This window comes from Schistocerca americana, chromosome 8 (assembly GCF_021461395.2).
Source record: "Schistocerca americana isolate TAMUIC-IGC-003095 chromosome 8, iqSchAmer2.1, whole genome shotgun sequence".
Taxonomy (NCBI): domain Eukaryota; kingdom Metazoa; phylum Arthropoda; class Insecta; order Orthoptera; family Acrididae; genus Schistocerca; species Schistocerca americana.
Window position 1 is genome coordinate 138,415,301 of NC_060126.1, and position 7,934 is coordinate 138,423,234.

The 7,934-nt window shown below is 46.1% G+C and overlaps 1 pseudogene; it reads left to right on the forward strand.

Moving 5' to 3' along the window:
* The first annotated feature begins 1,010 nt into the window (after positions 1 to 1,010).
* LOC124546197 lies at positions 1,011 to 1,128 on the forward strand (annotated as a pseudogene).
* Positions 1,129 to 7,934: the final 6,806 nt, after the last annotated feature.

Below are 7,934 nucleotides of genomic sequence, written 5' to 3' on the forward strand. Positions count from 1 at the left end.
AACGGCATAATTTGGAACCGCCTTCCTAAAACTGTATTTGTAGGCATGCATACAATGAAACTAGGAGTTCATGATGCTGTTATTACATTCAGTTGTGGTAATATTGGAAAGTGTTGGGTACTGAAAGAGCTGGGAATTAATACTGGTGAAAATATGATCACAGGTCTGCAACATTGCGATAAAATGAGGATAGCCGATGCAGACAGGTCTACATCTAATATGGCCAAGAAAGCAAGACAAAAATCCAGGAAGGTGAAAAAGAAGCTGTAAGACATGCTAGAGGCCAAAGAAGGGCCATCATATGCAGCAGGACAGTTTTAATTAACTGTAAGTAACAAATTTCAAAAGATTTTTCTTTAAAGTCAATTTCCCGCAAACTAAATTTTTCTGTACATATGCCCCATTATATCAGAAACTATCATAGATAAATGAATGAAATTTTCAGAGACTCTGCATAACATAAAAATACATCTCTGGTACTACATTCATTAATATTCCCACATTAGGAAGTTCACAAAAAATATTTTCTGCATAAAAACTTAGTATTTTTGTTAATAAATTAAAAAAAAGTATTTCTTAAAAACTATAAAATCGATAAAGTAGATTTTAGTACAGTTGACTCTATTAGAATCGTGTAACATACAGTAATAATATTAAGGTCCTGGATCAAATAGTTTTTAAGAACTGGGTCAAATACTTGCCTAAATTAACATGGGTTAGATAGGCAGGGTGTGGTCCCATTAAACAGTTTCACTGTAGTCCTCAGTTGACAGAAATTAGCAACAATCGAAATCCTTCGTCAAATAGCGTATTTGCTTCAGCACCTGTGCGCCAACTTTGATACAGTAAGCCCCACGCCGTACTATTTATTGATTTACACTTGATTGTTACTTGCTATAGTGTAGCTGTTTGGAAAATTAGGCATCTGACATTCATAAGTAGCCGGTTTTGGAGTGCGAACTTAATCTCAAGGGACATGCGCAGATAACTGAAGTTCTGATCATGAGCCTGGCAACGGCCTTGCCGCAGTGGATACACCGGTTTCCGTCAGATCACCTAAGTTAAGCGCTGTCGGGCGTGGCCGGCATTTGGATGGGTGACCATCCGGGCCGCCATGTGCTGTTGCCATTTTTCGGGGAGAACTCAGCCTCGCGATGCCAACTGAGGAGCTACTCTACCGAACAGCAGCGGCTCCGGTCAAAGAAAACCATGATAACGACCAGGAGAGCGGTGTGCTGACCACACGCCCCTCCTATCCGCATCCTCAGCTGAGGATGATACGGCGGTCGGATGGCCCCGATGGGCTTGAGACATATATCCCTACTTATTCCCCCACACTGTTCTATAACTCATTCACTTTCAAAAACGGGTTGCAATACGTGGACAATTTTTGCGATGCAGTTAATTTTCACTTTGAATTCAAGTGTTACGTTCCTACTCGTTTCGACAGCACGAGCTTACGTGAGTTTACGATACCCGACTTCTCACAGTTCAATGGTCTTTTAATTAACTTATATTACAACTCCCCCAACACAAAATTAATCGAGAGCTTCAAAATATCATGCTGACCTCGGTCGCTTCTCTCACAGTCGCTTAAGGCACTGGTACGACTGACTGACTCCTTCGCGCCAAACGATCTTCAGACCTTCTAGAACTACGGGTAATCCCCGTTAGCGATACCGCTGCACTGTGGCAAAGAAGCCCAGGGGTAGATTTGATCCATCAAGTACAGGGTCGATATCTGTATCTTTACAACATCCTAAAATATCGGAGGAAGTAGCAGCAAAAACTAGCTAGCTGTGAAGGTGGCAACTTATGATCCACGCGCACTGGTGACACATACGCCATTGAACGCTTTTTCGGTAGTAGTCATTTCCTTATGGCGCTACTTGGAAGAAAGTACACTGTGACGACAGTGTGTGTGTACAGTGTCGGACCGAGGGGAAGGCTACTTCTTGCAGTCAGAAGGTAAGAACATGTGGGTAGGTGTGACTAGGGCCTCCTGTCGGGCAGACCGTTCGCCGGGTGCAAGTCTCTCGATTTGACGCCATTTCAGCGACTTGCACGTTGATGATGATTAGGACAACACAACACGCAGTCCCTGAACGGAGGAAATCTTCGGCCCATCCGGGAATCGAACGCGGGCCCTTAGGATTGCCATTCTGTCGCGCTGACCACTCAGCTACCGGGGGTGGACATGGGGGTAGGTGAACTCACGTACATCTCGCGGTAAAATCTTAAATCATCTTTTTTGTCATTTTTTGCACCTCCTCTGCGCCTGCGCCTTTCGTGGCATGCTATCTCGTCATAGCCCCGCTACGGTCCTGAATAAGTGGAATCGTACGGATATTAAACATTGGACTCGTAGAGTAAACATCGTAGTTTAGATCCTCTCCATCTACTGTCTCAACTTCGGTTCGACTTGTGAGTGTAGACCAGCATTGTAGTCGCTATTATGTAGAGCGTCTCCACATGGAATGCTAGAAACCGACTGTTTATGTAGAATGAAGGTTAACAGTGTTCGGTATATTTTATTATTGACAAGGCAAGGTATTTTACTATATGACAACAGGTAACACTGTAAAAATGAATCGTATTTAAGTATTTCATTGTAGGTAATAACATTGTGAATCCCTTTATTTTACGTATTGTACTTTTATTAATTTCAGTGAAGCCGGCTGGATTTTATGTTATTTGACGTCACAGTTCTAATACTGCCGTGTAAGCTGTTATGAATGACTAAATGAGTAGGTAATATCGTATTAGGAGAGTGTTTGTGAGCATGTACACGAGTTAACGTCGTATTGACGGGGTACGTATGTAATGCATTTATTTGTTGTATCCGTTGACATACGGGATACCTGATGACGGCCGAAAGCTGAAAGCAGTTGTGAATATAAAAGCTTTTTCGTGGTTGATCTACGGAGTTTTGTAATTGCTATGAAGGAGTTAGAACGAGTCCTTTTACATGTACATTTGACACATGATTAGTGTTAACGTTCTGAAGATATTATTTTTTAGTTTTTACTCATGCCAGTATACTTAGACAATAGTTGTTAAATTTTCTAATTTTTTTTTTTTAGCAGGCTACCAATTTTTAGACAGAAATTCGTCTATGGAATAGAAGTTGTCCAGTAGAAATGATTTTAGGTTTGATTCAAAACTTACTTTGTTGCCTGTCAGACATTTTATTGCATTGGGAAGAAGATGAAAAATTTTTGTTTCTGTATATTCAACTCCTTTCTAAACAACTGACAGCTTTAATTATGAACAATGAAGGTTACTTATATTTCTAGTGTTGTAAGTGTGATGTCACTATTCTTGTCAAATTGTTATGGGTTGTTTATGACGAACCTCATTTGTGAATAAATCTATTGTGATGGTCAAAATTCCCGATCCGTTGAAGATGTACCTACATTACGACTGTAGATGAACACCGCACATTACTCTTCCTGTCGTATTAGTGCCACCAGTACTTTCTGCACTACGTGGCATGGACGCGACTAATGTCTGAAGTAAAGTTAGAGGGAACTGAGACCATGAATCCTGCATGGCTCTCCATAAATGCGTGAGAGTACAAGTGGGTCGAGATCTCTTCCGGACAGCACGTTGCAAGGCGTTCCAGATATGCTCAATAATGTTCATGTCTGGGGAGTTTAGTGGCCAGCGAAGTTGTTTAAACTCTGAAGAGTGTTCCTGGAGCCGCACTGTAGCAATTCTGGACGTGTGGGTTGTCGCATTGTCCCGCTGGAGTTGCCCAAGCCGTCGGAATGCACAATGGGCATGAATGGATGCAAGTGACCAGACAGGACGCTTACGTACCTGTCACCTGTCAGTGTCCTATCTAGACGTATTAGGGGTCCCATATCACTCCAACTGCACACGCCCACACCATTACAGAGCCTCCATCAGCCTGGACAGTCCCTTGCTGACATGCAGGGTCAATGCATTCATAAGGTTGTCTCCATACCCGTACAAGTCCATCCGCTCGATACAATTTGAAACGAGACTCGTCCGACCAGGTAACATGTTGTCAGTCATCAATAGTCCAATGTCGTTCGGGGTTGACGAGTCCAGGAGAGATGTAAAGCTTTGTGTCGTATAATCATCAAGGGTATACGAGTGTCTCTTTCGGCTCCGAAAACCCATATCGATGATGCTTCGTTGAATGGTTCGCACGCTGACACTTGTTGATGGCCCAGCATTGAAATCTGTAGTACTTTGCGGAAGGTTTGCACTGCTGTCACGTTGAAGAATCCTCTTCAGTCGTCATTGGTCCCGTTCTTGCAGGATCTTTTTTCCGGCCGCAGCGATGTCGAAGATTAGATGTTTTACCGGATTCCTGATATTCACGGTACACTCGTGAAATAGTCGTACGGGAAAATCCCCACTTCATCGCTACCTCGGAGATACTGAGTCCCATCGTTTGCGCGCTGACTATAACGCCACATTCATGCTCACTTAAATGTTGATAACCTGTCATTGTAGCAGCAGTAACCGATCTAACAACTCCGACAGACACTTGTTGTCTTATATAGACGTTGCCGACCGCAGCGCCGAATTCTGCCTCTGTGTTTGAGTACGCATGCGCATACCAATTTCGGCCGCGCGGGGTGGCTGTGTGGTCTCAGGCGCCTTGTCACGGTTCGCGCGGCTTCCTCCGTCGGTGTTTTGAGTCCTCCCTCGGACATGGGTGTGTGTGTTGTCCTTGGCGTAAGTTAGTTTAAGTTAGATTAAGTAGTGTGTAAGCCTGGGGACCGATGACCTCAGCAGTTTGGTCCCATAGGAACTTACCACAAATTTCCATTTCCATACCAGTTTCTTTGGTGGTTCAGTGTATAACGAACAGGGGAATATGCATTGTAATTATCCGGGCTGTTATGCCGTGGTCGGTTGATGAATTCTGTGTCAATTCCCAACGTTTCGTCCCCGTCTGCGGAGGACATCTTCAAGGGGGTCTGTAGCTCGATGGAAGGTCCAACACACCCACTGGCTCGCTACTGACTGCCGCTAAATTCCGTGTAGCGCGCTCCCGCGCCGAGGCGTGACGTCACGTGTTTTGAAAACGTCAGTGCAGTTGGCCGCTGTCCGCTGACGTCGATCGCCGTTGCCAGTGGTGGACGGGTGGTATACATCTTCTTCAACACCGGCATCCATATACCGTTTAATTTCACGCCCTCCTCCTTTCGATTGAAATTATAAGGGTGTTTGGCGATTTCGATTGCCTCCCTGTAGAGCCTTTCGTAATATTCGCTTGTGCCCGCTAGTACCTGCGTCTCCTCAAAACGAATATGGTGGTTACCTGGTTGGAAAGCATGCTCCGCAACAGCTGATCGTTCCGTTTCTCCTCTTCTACAGCTGCCCATGTGCTCTTCCAAACGTTTTGAAACAGTTCTTTTAGTGGTACCCACATCAACCGACCACGGCATAACAGCCCGGAAAGTCTACATTTTAGAACAGGGGAATACCCAAAATTGAACCTTGTGGGACGCTCTTTGTGATTTCTTGTCGGTCTCAAAATATTTCTACCTCAATTATTTGGCACAACTTTTTGCATTCTGTTTGTTACGTGTGCATCTCCAGAAAGTTGATGATATGCGAGCGTAAAACGAGCTATGAAATTGTGCAACTTACTGGCATCAGGGATATAGGCTTCTAATTTTGTGCGTCTGTTCAACGAGAAAACAGGAATGGGTTGCGCTTTTTACCAGTCACTAAGAACGCCAGTAGTTGTTGCCGGTAGCGATTATGACTGGATATTCGCTGGAGCGGTGCCCGTCGAGGAGCAGTGACGAGTTCACGGTACGGACGAGTAACGGCTGCCGGCGCGACGTATCACTTTCCTGCGTTCCCAGAAGCTCGGCTGAGCGGCGAGCGGAGGCATGATCCACATCCCAGTTCCGCGAGGGGTCGTTGACCTCGCGGACGGCTGAGGCGGCGTCGGAGGCAGCGTCTGCCCGCGCCGCCGCGGCCACGGCCGGGCTAGTCGCAGCAAGTGGCACACGCTCAGTCCTAGCCGCTCAATTAATGCTGCGTCCAGGCGCAGCGACAGTAGCCTTTCCTCTCTCTGCCTTCGCTGCTTTCCAGTCCACACACTGTCCCGCGCAGAGCCGCGCCCCTCGTGCGATTTACCCCGATACTGTTTCCTCTTTGCCGTAAGAAGCCACTACGCCAGTTCCGCGCGTTCACTGTGGACTAGCAGCCGGCTGGCTGCGAACGCGTACTCCGGAAACCCCGTTTCGCAGGGTCGCACATATGGTCTCAGGATGGTCGAGCTCTACTCGCAGCTGCCTTATTTACGCGAATCCAACGAGCAGTTTTTTACCATACGGAATATTCAAAACCGGGGTGCGAGTACGGCCCGACGGAGCGTTACATTCGAGTACAAACTTGAATCTATCGTTCACGGGCAACATCACTGAAATTGTTCTTTACGTCACAATGCGTTGTTGTACAATGAGCTGACGAAAGTCATGGGATGCCTCGTAATATCCAGTACGTTGTACTCGATGGTGAGTGCTCATCGGAGGTGAGGGTATCATCTGGAGTGCCCCAGGGAAGTGTGGTAGGTCCGCTGTTGTTTTCTATCTACATAAATGATCTTTTGGATAGGGTGGATAGTAATGTGCGGCTGTTGGCTGATGATGCGGTGGTGTACGGGAAGGTGTCGTCGTTCAGTGACTGTAGGAGGATACAAGATGACTTGGACACGATTTGTGAGTGGTGTAAAGAATGGCAGCTAACTCTAAATGCCGGCCGGAGTGGCCGAGCGGTTCTAGGCGCTACAGTCTGGAACCGCGCGACCGCTACGGTCGCAGGTTCGAATCCTGCCTCGGACATGGACGTGTGTGGTGTCCTTAGGTTAGTTAGGTTTAAGTAGTTCTAAATTCTAGGGGATTAATGACCTCAGAAGTTAAGTCTCATAGTGCTCAGAGCCATTTGAACCATTTTTAACTCTAAATATAGATAAACGTAAATTAATGCAGATGAATAGGTAAAAGAATCCTGTAATGTCTGAATACTCCATTAGTAGTGCAGCGCTTGACACAGTCACGTCGATTAAATATTTGGGCGTAACATTGCAGAGCGATATGAAGTGGGACAAGCATGTAATGGCAGTTGTGGGGAAGGCGGATACTCGTCTTCGGTTCATTGGAAGAATTTTGGGAAGATGTGGTTCATTTGTAAAGGAGACCGCTTATAAAACACTAATACGACCTATTCTTGAGTACTGCTAGAGCGTTTGGGATCCCTATCAGGTCAGATGGAGGGAGGACATAGAAGCAATTCAGAGGCAGGCTGCTAGATTTGTTACTGGAAGGTTTGATCATCACGCGAGTGTTACGGAAATGCTTGAGGAACTCGGGGGGGGGAGTCTCTAGACGAAAGGTGGCGTTCTTTTCGTGAATCGCTACTGAGGAAATTTAGAGAACCAGCATTTGAGGCTGACTGCAGTACAATTTTACTTCCGCCAACTTACATTTCGCGGAAAGACCACAAAGGTAAGAGAGATTAGGGCTCGTACAGAGGCATATAGGCAGTCATTTTTCCCTCGCTCAGTTTGGGAATGGAACAGGGAGAGAAGATGCTAGTTGTGGTACGAGGTACCCTCCGCCACTCACCGTATGGTGGATTGTGGAGTATGTATGTAGATGTAGATGTAGAATATCGTGTTGGACCTCCTTTTGCCCGGTGTAGTGCAGCAACTCGCTGTTGCTTGGACTCAACAAGCCGTTGGAAGTTCAAATAGCTCTGAGCACTATGGGACTTAACATCTGAGGTCAACTGTTCTTTAGACTTAGAACTACTTAAACCTAACTAACCCAAAGACAGCACACACATCCATGCCCGAGGCTGGATTCGAACCTGCGACCGTAACAGCAACGCGGTTCCGGACTTAAGGGCCTAGAACCGCTCGGCCACAACGGCCGGCT